Below are 14,661 nucleotides of genomic sequence, written 5' to 3' on the forward strand. Positions count from 1 at the left end.
GAGGGCTCCCTGTGCGAGGTGTGAGGAATCCATCCCGGCACCAATCGGGTTATAGTCCATGTGTGGGACTGCAGCTGTGACCCCCCAATGCCAGGTGTGGCAGCTGCGACTGGAGCTTGAGGAGCCCAGTACTCCTTGCATCGATCGTACTGTTGCCTGTGTGCAAAAGTGACTTGTGACCCCGTATGCCAGGAGGGGCTGCCATTTGAGATAATGAGAATTGTGGTTTGAGAAACCCATCCCTGCATCGATTGGGCCGTGTACTGAAGTGACTTTGCAAACCAGTATGCCCAGAGCGGTCACCATTGAGTGGATCAAGAAGTGTGATGGGAGAATCCTGACACTCACCGATAGGGTGGTAGCTCATGTTCTGAATATCATTGGTGACCCTGTAAGCCAGGTGGCCCTCCGTTGACACCAACATCAGGCCAGCATGCTCGAGTGTGAAAACTGGAGAGGCGACCCCAGTATGCCAAGAGGGGCTGCTAGAGCCGCTGAAGTCGAGAGGTGGGGGTAGTCTCCCAAGACCAAGAAACTTCTGTGGCCAAGGTGGGACCCAACCCCATTGTGTGGACTGCACCACTGATCCTCCTCAGAACAAGGAGACCATCACTGTCAAAGGATAAGTGACTTACCGAGTGAATGGGTCTTGCCTGTCTGAATCCATAGGTAGTGTGGCTCAAGAAAGAGATCCAGCGCCTGCTAGATGCTGCCACATGTGACCTTATTCGGCCCAACTCAGCCAACCCACAACAGGACTGCACTGCACCACCGCAGGGTTCTTTACCTTCAGAGCGAGTAAGCCAAGAATTGGGCCTTTCGGGCCCTGGGTAACATACCTTTGCCCGAATGTGAAATGTGAATTTACCTTGAAAAAACAAGACATGAGGCATTTTGTAAAACGGGAACAGTTGGTTTAACACTACGGCCGGGAGAACAGTTACAGAAACGGGGTCTGAGTACTGTCTCAAAGTACAGTCGATCTGAGCGGTGTTTAATACATTTTCTCTGGACCCCATAAAATATTTTCAGTATTCCTTTTTAGGTAAAGAATATGGGTTGTTGTCTTGGAGTCGTAAATAAGGTCCTGATAGCAAAAGCAGGTGGGTCTCGACCTTGCGTGGGCACAGGTAGGGCCAGTTGGTAACCATCAGATGCCCGGCATAAGGGGCACGTGATCGCTGTGTATTGTGTTCTGATTGGATGAGTGTTCCTGACCTCATGTGGCATCTGACTTTATGATGTTTTTTTAACACATTATCCCCTCTGGCCATGTGTGCTTTATTGGGGCAAATTTCCGTGGACCATTGTGGGGTTGCTGTTCCTATCTGTGGGGTTGATCTGCATTTCCTATTTGCATGTTTGCCTGCCAGCTACATGCCACCCCACCTGTTACCTGTCAATCAGTAACTTCAGGTTTAGGTCTCAGAACCTGCGTGCCCACATATTTCTAATTCGGGTTGATGGAGAGTTCATGACGGGTGAATTTGATAATAGTGATGCGATTTCGTTTTTATATATGAACGTATCATTGTGCACATCGAGTTTTTCAATATTAGCAATACCACCATTGGTAATGTTAACCCCTGGACTCTAATGACTGAACTTACTAGCTGAGTCCAAGGGAAGAACACTGGATACCGGCCAAATAGTTTAAATTCCCTGGAGGTTGCCATCAATGAATGGGGAATTACACTGAACCTGTTGCACTAGAGTTTGGTTGACAGGGAGTGTCCTGATAACTGCTAGAGACCCATCCTCAAGGGGAGTGTGTTATTGCTTTTTGAATGTTGTTTACCTTTGCATGTGTATAGTTAGAATTCAATTATTTCTTTTTAACCAAAAACAAGTATTTGCCCAGACATAGATTTATTGTTGTGCTGCTCACACGCCGAGTTATGAGTGATGTTCACTGATCTGTATCTGAGCTTCCCCTGAAGGAGCCTTGACTGTTGGAGCAACGCTACCCTACTGAGTGTCCGGTGCGCAAGGGGGTGCTTGACCCAGTTGAACAGGATCCATAGTAAGATATGCCCAGGATGTCGGGGGGTAAAAGGCCTCAGCCACCTCAGTTGGGCCCAGTAGTTTCTGCTTGCCCATCTGAACAGGGTTCTGACAGCCAGCAATCGGGACAGAGGGAGCTGTGCAAGAAAAGGACTAAAGCATAAAGCCCAAGAGTGAAGTGATAAGGATGAAACTACTTGCCCAGTGATTTGGTGAGGCATTATTGCCTCTTCCCTGCTAAACTAGCAACTGGGCCGGAGGCTCACCCTCAGGTTTGCCAACATGGTGAACTGTTGCTGCAAAGGAGGGGCCAGGTGGGTGTGTGCCTAGTCCTTGCAAGTTGTACTGAGCAGTATCCATGCCCCTGGGTGGTAGGCCCACCCTCAGGTTTGTCAACATAGTGAACTGTTGTTGCAAAGGAGGGGCCAGGTGGGTGTGTGCCTAGTCCTTGCAGGTTGTACTGAGCAGTACCCATCTCCCTGGTATAATAGTTTGAATTATGCCATCAGTGAGGTATATTATTACCAGACCTAGCATTGTTTGAGGCTAGGAACTCCGTGCATGGACACTGAGTGTCTAGTTTCTCCATAAACACCTGCCCTAATATCCTGTCAGTTTATCATTTACTTCTTGTATTTTTTTGTATAGCAGTGCTCATGTCTTGTATTCAGAACCACGGAGTCAAGAAAGGAAGCTGACAACCCTGTCTTGCTTTCACTCCTGGTTCAAACTTAATCCTTCAACGTCTGGGGTCTGGTTGTCCACAGCACAACCACTAGTAACTTAACTAGTCAGTATTAACCACCGCTACCTTATTACATGTGCAGACTAGTTGTTAACTGTAACTGTGGATCTATTACCTTGGCACTAACAAGCGTAGCGAAAGCCAATAGATTTGGCCTTGGCAAACTTGCAACTTTTTTATTTCCTTTTCCAAAAGACAAGTGTAAAAGTAACAAAAGGTAAAAATGCTTCCCAGCTAAAGATGGTATGTTTATTGACCAAAAAAAAGTAAGAGTGGCACCACACAAATAAATGAATTGAAGCAGAGATGGGCCTTTCAGCCCTGGCACTGAATTGAACTACTTTCTAGGTGGATGTACATATGTGCCAGAGAAACATCCTGTCACAATGAAGAGAGGCTAAGGGAGAAGTGAGCTGATCCACTGTCCAATGCTTTAGGCTGTAACGGGAGGAAGCAAAATGCGATTGACACTTGAACAGACCAGTGGATGAAGAGGGCTTACTAAAAGACCATCTATCGGTTTTTGCATGTATTTTTAGTATTATTTCTTGAACGCATGAGAGTAAAGGGACAGCCACAGCTGTCTCTGGCCAGACCTAAAAATGAATGTGAAAAGTCAGTAATTGTGAAAAACTAACCAAATTATTAGAAAAGGTTACTATTAGCCTTTTGTGGGAGAATAAGTACATGAAAACAGAAAGCTATATTAAAAAGATTCTAATCAACCTTCAGTACACTTCTGATAGACATCTAGTTGCAAATTCCTTACCTTAGAATTTCCCCCAGGTGTCAGGCTGGATCCAGAGATTTTTCTTGAGCAGCACCTGTGCATGCCTCCGGTGGCGTCGGTTAGCTCTGCGACCGTCTACATCGTACGTGCCGGATATGACATAGCGGGTCCGTCGGTTCTTTTCTTTCTGCAACAGCCACTGCTAATCTGAAGATAGCTACCCCTCAGTCACTTTTTGACTGGTCTTTTTTTGACTTTGTGGCATCAATTTTTTTTTTGTCTACTCTGCAGGTGCTTCGAAGATGTCTTCACATATGACAGGGTTCAAGCCCTGCGGATCCTGTCATAGGGTAATGTCCATGAAGACTCTGCACCTCGTGTGCATGTGTTGTTTGGAGCGTGATCACGACCTGAAGTTGTGCTCAGAGTGTCGGGCCATGAATCCAAAAGCTTTGTGGGAGCGGTCCTAAAAGCTCCTTGCTCCCGATCTCTGTAGAGAGGAATGTCCCGAAAATGGTTGCAGTGCCCACCTTTATCTCCGTCCCACTTCAAGTCCTCGGGACGGTTGGATAAGTCGAGGCACAGGAAGAATTCGAAGAAGAAAAAGCGTTCTTTGACTTCTCCCCGTCCGTCAGCCGACAAGAAGAGGAAAAGAGACCTTTGTCGCTGTGGGCCTCCATCTCCCAAGCCTGCGTCTGGGTCGGCTCTACGCCTCCCTGAGTTTCTGGGAGCGACCCCTGCCCAACTCGGAGAGTTTTGTTTTAGGCCATGTGCCTCACCTTTGGGCAGTCTGCATCTTCTGGAGCACCTTTGGGGCCCATGGGAGCAGAAGGAGCCCCCTTAAGTTCCGCATTGGTGGCTTCAACCTCAGCTCCAGAGGGTACCCATGGATCAGTTCCTGGGTCCGAACTGGCATCGGTCATACCACCTCGACCTTCCTGACACTGGTTCCGACGTTGACTCCATCCTCATTGCCGACTCCGACACAGAGCCAGATCGGCATCACGTGACACCGACTTCGGCAGGGGCCTTGCCCCTATTTTAGATACTGACCATTATTCTTAAGGTTTGGGGTATGGTGAGTGATGGGAGGGATCGCTCAGCCCTTTAGAATACCAGCTTCAATATTCTATGGACCTGCGGATGGAACTGAGTGAAGCCAGTGGTCTGGATACTTCCTCAGACACTAGCATGCTTTCTCCCCCTACCGTTGCTACGGAAGAGGGAGCATCCTATTCCATGGTGGTGTGAAGAGCAGCCGACTTCCTAGACCTCGTGGCATTCAGGACTAACCTGACAGAGGTGCTTCAGCCTGGGGCTTCATCCTCTGAGCCCCTTTTGCCCTATAATGAAGCACTTCCTGATGTCCTCCTGGGTACCTGGTCCAAACCAAGCACAGGGGCTTCTGTGAACAGGACAATCGCCGCCAAAGACCTGCTCCAAATGGCCCAGCATTCCTGATGCAACACCCCATCCCAGAGATCTTAGTTAGGATTCTCATGCAATAGCCAGGTCCTTGGGCATCGCAGCTGCCTCTCGCCCCCTTCAATCTACTTTTCCCCCTTTTTCTGGCTATGAAAGGCGCGCCCCACCATATCCGTTCCCCTCCCGCCAAAGAGCTGCTCATGCTGCCAAGCATCTGCGTGGCCGGGGATGTGGGATCCTCTGTCCTTGTGGATCAGGGAGCCAGCAGTCCTCCCAGTCCACCGCCAACCCCCCCACTACTTGCAGCTGCCTCCAATCCTTCCTAGTCTGATGATTCCCTACCAGGGACCATTCGGAGGTAGGATTTGCCGTCACCTGTCTGATGTGATGGACTACAAGCAGAGCACGTGTTTTTTGCAGATAGTCCAAAGGGGCTACTCCCTCCTTTTTGACACTTCCACTCCTTCCAAATTAAAATAGCTCACTCTGTACCGAGGAGACTGGATGGTAGTGTAGAACTCCTATTTTCATATCCCCATCCTACCTGCCCACAGATGTTACTTTCGGTTCACAGTAGGCCACAAGCATTTTCAGATCACTGTGCTCCCCTTTGGCCTTTCGAATGCCCCACTGGTGTTCACCAAGGGGATGGCGATAGTCGCAGCTCTTCTGCACAGGTCAGCTGTTTCAATTTTCTCCTACCAGGATGACTGGGTGTTGAAGATACGCTCACCCCAGGCTGTCGTCTCCCACCTTCAGATAATGGTGGGCCTCCTGCATTCGTTAGGGTTTACTATTGACGTGCCAACGTCACACCTGACTCCCTCTCAAATGCTTCCTTTCATCTGAGCTGTTCTGTGCAGTTTCGGGCTTATCATCCCTAGCAGCAAGCCCAGGATATTCAAGTTAAGATACCAATGTTTCAGCCTCTATCCTGGATTTCAGTGACTGACTCTGAGGCTGCTGGGCCTCATGGCCTCCTGCATCCTGCTAGTGACACATGCCAGATGCCATATGAGGGCTCTGTAGTAAGACCTGAAGTTCCATTGGGCACAGCATCAAAAAGATCTGGTCCAGATCTTGGAGGGAACTATACAAGATCTGCAGTGGTGGCTAATTTACTGCCATTGGGTCAGGCAAATCCCTCTCCCTTCTCCAACCAGATCTGACAGTAGTGACAGATGCATCACTCCTGGGATGGATCGGCACCTCAGAGAGGTGGGGATCAAGGAGTCTGGTCTCAGGTGGAGTCTGGACTCCACATCAACCTGTTAGAGCTCCAGGCAATCAGACTGGCATTAAAAGCATTTCTACCCTCTCTCAAAGGGAAAGTAGTGCAGGTGTTCACAGACAACATCACTGCCATGTGGTACTGCAACAAGCAGGGTGAGGTGGAGTCGTTGACCCTGTGTAAGGAGGCTTTGTGTCTTTCGTCATGCCATGAACATCAGGGCATTTCCTTGGTGGTCAAAACCTGTCGGACTCTCCGAACACCAGAGCTGATAAACTCAACTGACAAGTCCTGGTTGATCACGAATGGCTTCTCCATCCAGAGATTGGTGTAAGGTCTCTTTCAGCAGTGGGGAGAGCCTTGGTTAGATCTGTTTGCCTCTGCAGAGAATGCACAATGTCAGCAGTTTGCACATTGGAGTTTCCAATGTGGCACTCGCTTCTCAACGCTTTTCGTCTCAAGTGGATCCCAGGCCTCCTGTACGCTTTTCTGCCCATATCACTTTTTCCCAGAGTGCTCAAGAATATCAAGAGCGACTGGGCCTGAGTAACTCTGGTGGCTCCTGACTGGGAACAGAGAGTCTGGTATCCCGAGCTATTGAGCATGGCCGTCCATCTCATATCAGACTGCCTCTTCAAGATGATCTTCTGTCGCAGCAGCAAGGGAGGGTTCTCCACCTGAACCTGTTCAGTCTTTGCCTTCTTGTGTGGAGATTGAGCAGCAGCAGTTGACAGCTTTTGACCTTCTGCCCGAAGTCTGTAAGGTTATCTTGGCAGCCCGGCGTCCCTCGACCAAAACTGTATACGCCTGTCATTGGCATAAATTTGTGCCATGGTGCACAGACAAGTCTGTTAAACCTCCCACCCCTCTCTCCAAGGTTCTCTTGTTTATACTTTCTTTGGCCCCGCAGTGCTCTGCTTTGGGCACCCTCAAAGGTTATTTTTTCTGCTATCTATACAATTCTGAGATTGCATGACCATCTGTCTTTAAGCCTCCTATTGTTGGTAGGTTCGTTGAGGGCCTGACCAACATGTTTCCTCCATCTCCATTCATTATGCCCAGTAGGATTTGAATTTGGTTCTGTCATTCTTAATGTGTGCTCCTTTTGAGCCTCTCCACAATCTCGGGCTTCTAACATTAAAAACAGCGTTGCATGTGGCCATTACCTCTGCCCGCACGGTGAGTGAGCTGCAAGCATGGTCATCTAAGCCCCCCTACCTTTCCATCTATCCTGACAAAGTGGTGCTTCGCTTCTTTTCTGCCTAAAGTGGTTATGCCCTTTCATGTAGGCCAATCCATCACCTTGCCTGCTTTTTATGCACCCCCACATCCTTCTAAGGAAGAGGAGAGACTCCACTGCCTGGATCCAAAAAGAGCATTGGTGTTCTACCTTGATCGTAAGAGTTCTGGGTGGATGATCAACTCTTAGTTCGTTATGTGGGTGCGAAGAAAGGTCTGGAGGTGCAGAAAAGAACCATCTCCCGATAGGTTCTTTGCAATAAAATGTGCTACGCATTGGCTGAAAAGCAACCCCAGGAGGGTTTGCGTGCTTATTCTACCAGAGCAACAGCTGCAGCCACTGCGTTAGGACGCGGAGTTCCAGTCCTGGACTTCAGTCAGGCAGGTTTATGGGCATCTGTGCACACGTTCACCAAACACTACTGCCTGGTCAGTCAGGTCCGAAGGGACTGGTACTTTGCTTTTTTGGGCCTGCGGGACTCCCAAGTATGATCTTGGTTCGCAGACCCACCTCCAGGGATGGTATTGCTTGGATATCTATTTTAAGGTAAGGAATCTGCAACTAGGTGTCTCTATCAGTTGAACAAGTTACTTACCTTTGGTAACTAACGCCTTACCTTGTAGAGGTATCTAGATGCAGATTCCTTACTGACCCACACAGCCTTCCCACTCTGCAAACTGATTTCTAGGGACAGGGACTTCTCTTCCAGGGCCCTAGTGTTGACGCACCAGTAGTCCGCATTCTTCATGGTGTTGCACTTCTGGCATGGAAAGTTGTGAAAAGAAAGTGACGTCAGCGTGCTGGATTTCACCTTTATAGGACCTGTGATGTCATCTCCGGTGTGCACAATACAGACGACTAAGTCTGAGCCGACCGATGCCACCTGACTGTGAGCAGGGGCAGTGCTCGTGAAAAACGTCTAAATCCAGACAGACCCCTGGGGGAAATTCTAAGGTAAGGGATCTGCAACTAGATGTTGTGTCTACCAGATAAGGCGTTATGAAGGTACGTAACTTCTTTATATCGTTTTTTCAAAGGTCATCAAATGTTGTACAGCATGTAGAATGGCCTAGAATAAAATGCTGGAAATCATCTTACGCTGGACCATATACAATTTCTCAAAAGTAAAATTACACCACATAAACTTGAAAATTAACTTCAGAGCTCATTGAGAGTAGAACAAGAAAAAGAATATTAAGTAACCTGCACCGAAGTCTCCACAACGTGGATACTTAAACTGCATCTAGAAACCTTTGTTGCCTTTTTTTTTTTTTCTTTTTTTTTTTTAAAGAGTCAAATAAGTTTAGTGAAATATTGACAATTATATTTTGTGTTAGCCTCCGTTTAACCAAATCCAGCTTCGCTATTTTCTCAAAGACTATGTCCCCTCAACATACCCTGATAGGGGTTGGTCCTTTGGTCCTATTTGGTTGTAGAGCTTGGATGGTGTAGGAGTGATTGCCATATGGTTGTAGGAAATCGTTAATAGTCAACCAGACCCCAACTTTCCTCGACACTGGGGATCGTAACTGGCTTCAAAGCAGTCAGAGCCGCCCCAACTTGTGCCTTTCAGTGTGGGCTACCAGCTGAGAAGCACAGTTTGAGTGCATGTGCTGTGAGCAAGGCACAACTGGATAAAACAGTTTTACTCTGGCATGCACTGACTACATCGAGAGGGTGGGAAATAAAAAAAAAAAAAAAAAAAAAAAAAATTAACTATTGAGGCGGTTCTTACCTGAGGCATAGGTAAGCCCAGTCAGGGAAAAAAGTTCCCAAGAATGGGGAAACAGACTTAGCACTTACGGGAAAGATTTACACACAGAATATGAATATTAGAGTGCACTAGCTAACTCAAGTTATTGAGGTGGAACAGGCTGGGGGTGGGCCTTGATTACACAGAGGCTTGTTTCCTCTGCTCTTGAAATATTCCACTAATGATAACCACATAGCTCTCATAGTTCTCACTTAAACTGTACACACATGAATCTGTTTTATTAAATGTTTAGTAGTGTGTAGTAAATAGAATAAAGTACATTTCTTACTCAGTCAGATTCCGGCTCTGGTCTCACTCACAATTTTGACAATGCAAAAAAGATTCCATACCTCATTAGCGCTTTGGGCATAGAAAGCAGACGAATAATTTTATCGAGAAAACGACCTTCTGAACTTCACCAGTGATTTGGTATGGAGGCGCTCTGATCCTAGCACACCTCAAAGGTAATTGAAGGAGACGGCTTCAAGGAAAGGTTAATGAAGACATGACCAGCTTTGAATAAATATTCAGTGATGCCAAGGATACAGTTGTTCTAATAGTTAATGACTATCCCTGTGTGATCATTTAGGCAAGCTTCATTGCTTTGTTCACCACTCTTACTTTTGAATATGCAACAGAAAACAATATAGCTTTCGTTCTTAGATCTTCTTTTGTATCCTTTACTTTTCCAGCATCAAAGAAGCGCTTCAGACTATGCAAGAGCACCTGAAAAAGTATCTCAGATTTTTTTTCGTGCCATGATGAAATGCATTAGTTCACCACAAATACAAATTAATGTACTAATACAAACATTAACCTCTATGAATAGTTTCTTCAGACCCTTCTCAGTGACTTTTCTCTGCTCTGTAAATATTCGAAACGTGATTGATGGTTTCAGTCCACTGTCATGTGAGTGCGCTGTGCTTCACTTAAGGTTTTGTGCCCCCATTTATAGAAACCAAGCCACCAGTTAAGGTTATTTTTCTAATTATTTGGCTTGTGGCTAAAATAAGTTGATTAGTACTTGAGCTGAACGAGTATTTCTCTCTTTCCCTTGTAAAAAAAAAAAAAGTGTTCTTCCAAGTCTTGGTCTTTGAAGCAATGTTTATAGGACAAATGGTAGTTTATGGGTTGGTGAGATGCTTATCATTGCTGCTAGTGTTGGAGGAAAAAAGTAGATAATGTTATGGGGGATGCTTAATGAGTTTTCTGTACTTTTGCTCTGGTTAAGCTCCAGTTTGCCCCAAAACATTGAATGCTTGTATGTGATTTCAGAATCTGTGTTGCGAACAGTCATAGATATTGTGTAATTGCCAGCCCCCTGCAGCCATATTTATTCTGTTTTAAGGTTAGTTATCCATGCCAAACCTGTTCACAACAGGATATATCGCTAAAAAAGCATACTTGCAGGGTTTGTTGTTGGTGAGACCTGCGTGACAAGTTCACCATTAGCCCCATTTATTTCCTTGTTTTACTGGTAGATGATGTAAAATAGCAGCCCCCTCCTTATTAGGTTGACCATAACAGGCGTGACGTTTACTCGTCTCCTGTTTGTACTTCATAGCATTTCACAAACTGAAAAAAAGCCTTCAGTCTGTGCATTTACTCTGAGTGCCTCCTTTAAATCCCAATGAAGACTAGCTGTCAACGCTTTCACTCTGTATTGTTTTATAGTAGGTTTTCACTGTTAAATGCTAATATAGGTGACTGGAAATTAGAACCTCGCTGTGTTACTGAGGCATTTGTGTGCAGGACCTAGCCTATACAAAAATGTTATCCATTTATTACTTTAATAATAAGTTAGTATATGTTGCAGTAGAGCACAACAAAAACGTTTGTTTTTTTTTAAATGTCGGCCTTGAAAACACTTTGAATTCCTTAAAATAAGCTAATCGAAAACACGCCCTATTTTAAGCTTTTCAAACCTCAGATGCGTGTTTATCGTGTCTCCATTCTTCCATGAGTGCTTGCTTGTATATGTTTACTGAGTGCAAAGGTGGTTCTGAATATTTGTGTGTGCATGGGTGTCGGAAGGTGTTTGCCTGTTTGTGTACACTTGCCTCTGTCAGTTACCTCTCTAGGTTTCGTGTGTGAATGAAGACCTATCTATATGCGGCTCTGAATGTTTTTGATGCTTGTTTATTTATGGGAACGTATATTGACACTGTGAAAACGATCACATATATTTCGTTATGAAGACACGTTTGCATTTCAGAACTCCATCCAGTTTGCCAGACTGCTCAGTACCTTACAATGGGGAAATACATCTTGTGGGTTTTCCTGTAAATACAAAAAAAAAAAAAAACACTTTAAAAGCTCCCTCCTATGAATCCTGACTCTAAAGTTATTTTATTTTTCCATCCATTGGCTTCTTTTGCAAAAGTGAATGTGTTTCAAAGTGCTTTGCCTCATCCATAAGGCAGTATATGACGTTGGTCTGAAATGTATTTAATATCAATTATGGTTATCCTGGTTGTGTAGAATCCTTTAAAACAATGCAGAAAATTATGTAATACCAGATAACAATATAACATAATTAAACGAGAAATTACAGGTAGACCCGTGAAAAGTGTAAAAGTGGTACAAAACTACTCAAGACAATTAAAGAGTGAGACGCCTAAAAAGCAAAGGAGACAGATAGCCTTGGAAAAATAATGCATCCAGTTTGGAGGAGTGTTATCTCAGTTAAAAGCAGAAGCCAATCCTTCACAGTCAGCAAAGCAGAAAGCAAATCCTTCACAGTCCGTTATAAACATAACTTGAAAACCATAGGAATACAATCGAACCTTTCATTTAGATGTCTTCAAAGTGCTGTGTTGTGCCCTCCAGGCCGTCTGTGTATTTAGTGGCCATAGAAGTGACAGCAGGAATGGTGGTAGATTTGCAAAAACTAACACCTCACTTGCACTAATACAATTGAATCTCTGGTAAAAACATCATGTTTAGACTTAGCCAGTTCTTACATATGCTGACATATATAAAAGACCGCCCATCAGGAATTGGTAATGTTACTCTTGTTTTCCAGAACAGTGAGCATAGGCACCAGACAGTTGCTCACTTGATTTCCAAGCTTTTTTGTACTTGACAAGTGAAGCAACCGCAAGATAAAATTTCAGCTACATGTTTTGTATAAGCTGGTTTGTCAAATCTGTGCCTGATCGATCCTTGGACTATGAGCATGTAAAGGACATGCAACTTATTCACCTTATTGTTTCTCGCTACATGTCCAAAGGAAATCTGCTTTTTGCCTCTCTAGTCTTCTCTTGGCCCTACTGCTTTTGGGGCTGAGATGTAGCAATCGCTTAAGTGAAGTGTTATCAGCCACATTGTTGAGCTTTTTACACTTACAATTCTGAAAATTGTAATATTTGTAGGAAACCCCTAAAGATACATTTGGTCCGCTAGTTTCAGGCTGGTCTCTTATGTGTACAGAAATCTTTGTTTAAAGCACCAGGCATCCGCAGCCTTATGACATTAGTAAGCATTATATGTATACATATATGTTCTGTAATACAATAGCTGTGAATGAGGGCCACTACATTCACGTAATACTGTATGAGTCTGCTTCAGGAATGGCTCACAAGTCCATGCTGCAAGCTGTGGGAATCGAGATGTGTCTGCTGGCTGTATTACATAAGTTGAGACTGCCACACTGGTAGAAATCCAGAGCATGTGAGTTGGCAGGAATTTAGTTGATCCATTTCTGACTATGACCTTTAAGGACTCAGTCAGAACATGCTATGGGTCTAGCATTTGTGCTTCAATGATTCAAAAGCCTTTGGTCTCAGACGTATTACAGCACCATGTCTGTGTTCTTAGACTACAGAGCATTGGTCTCACCCAGAGGGCCTTCCGACCTGGGTGAGATATGGGTATAGGTGGTTGATATCTTCAGACAATATCAAAACCTTGTTTTATCTGAACAAACTTTGTGCAGGGTTAGGAACGTAGTCTGTCCCACTCATGATTGGCTGAAACCATTTGGCAGTGGATACCTCTGAACTACTTAATGTTTTTGTTTATGAATGTTGCCAGTAGATGGCATCTGCTCCATGTCTGTGCCAGATACTGCCACAATATGACATTATTGGAGCCTTATAGTACTATCCAGATGCCCTGGTGCTTGTTCCTTTTTTCCTTTGGCCTCCAAGGATCTGCAGCTGCTTTCCATGACTTTTGCACAAAAAATTCCTTCCTTTTTGCAGTGTCAGGAAAATATCACCGCCTTTAAAAAATAAAAATAAAAAAAAAAACAGCGTTTAAGCCCTGCGACTTGTGTCTTAGATGATGTCCATTTCAGACCCCCATGAGATGTGCTTGTGTTGCTAGGGGCCAAAGCACAACCCAAAGTTGTATGCGTGTGGTCTCCTGCACTCAAATGCCTAGAAGAGCAGTTAGCCAAGTTCTTTATAGCGCATGCGTGGGATGAACGCTGGACTCGCCCCAGATCTAAGGTGAAGTAATGTTCATCTCTATGTTCTAAAGGTAAGAAGAAACATAAGTGGCTAAGGTTTCTGAGGTCGCCTCTTTTTCTGCTGTCATCAGTAAGACTGCACAGGTTCTAGAATTACCCCTTCTAGTTGTAGAAGCCAAGTCACATCTCTTAACTCCAGCCATCCACATCATCCTCTAAGCCATTCCTCCCCTTCAACTAGGCTCTTCTGGAACCAGTCATGGCACCTGCGGCCAGCCCATTTCAGTTCCACCAGTAAAAAGGCTAAATGCTTGGCACTACAGGCCTGTACTGGGTGTTCCGGTCTACCTATTCCTTACCAGAAAGCCTGATGGTGCAGACTTTGGATTATTCTTCACTGCACCTTTCAAGAGGTGTCCAAGAAGCTGGGAAGCATTGAGGAATATAATCTTCTCTGCAGGGAGTCTGTTCGCTATGGTCTGTGAATGCTTCATGCTTACTGGCATGATGCACCAGCGGATAACTTTGCAGAGGTGTTAAGAAACAGCCAAGATTCTGTAAACAGCATCTCAGCGCAGGTCTAGGTTTGGTGGCATTGGGATCTTCTGTGACACTGAGGAGGCATGCCCAGCTCCCTTCAAAGGAATTGTGAGACGTCCGTGTAAGTCCAGTGGACCTGCCATTTGGTTCTTGGGTCTTTGGAGGCTATGCCGGCTTCGCTCATGAAAGATTTAAGGAGGGGAAAGGCGTATCGAGCCAGGGCTCATTCGTCAGGTTTTGTGTCTCTAGCTCAACACTTCACAACCAATACTAAACGTTTTGTGACTACCTCAAAGGGCTGTTGTTTTGCCAGCCACCGTCCCACTCTGTCCAGCAGCCAAACCAGTTACATCTATAGTACAGAGGCCATGGCAAGTCCAAGGGCAGCTCTCCTCCTTCCCTGCACCATCTGGAAGGGGTATCTGTTTTAGTTTTCCATCGAAGAAACATCTGACTGGGGTGGGGGAACAAAGAACGGTAGGTATCGGCCAGCTGATAACCAGCCCTCCACTCAACGTATTTAGCCTCAATGTACCCAAATGTCACATAGCGCAGGATTTACCAACGTAACAATTCTAA

At 45.3% G+C, this 14,661-nt stretch overlaps 1 protein-coding gene across 1 annotated transcript in view; it reads left to right on the plus strand.

Annotated features, from left to right (window-relative positions):
* SYPL1 (synaptophysin like 1) overlaps window positions 1–14,661 on the plus strand; it is a 212,490-nt gene that overhangs the window by 56,971 nt on the left and 140,858 nt on the right. The window lies entirely within an intron of this gene.

The sequence above is a fragment of the Pleurodeles waltl genome, chromosome 4_1, assembly GCF_031143425.1.
Source record: "Pleurodeles waltl isolate 20211129_DDA chromosome 4_1, aPleWal1.hap1.20221129, whole genome shotgun sequence".
Lineage (NCBI taxonomy): Eukaryota > Metazoa > Chordata > Amphibia > Caudata > Salamandridae > Pleurodeles > Pleurodeles waltl.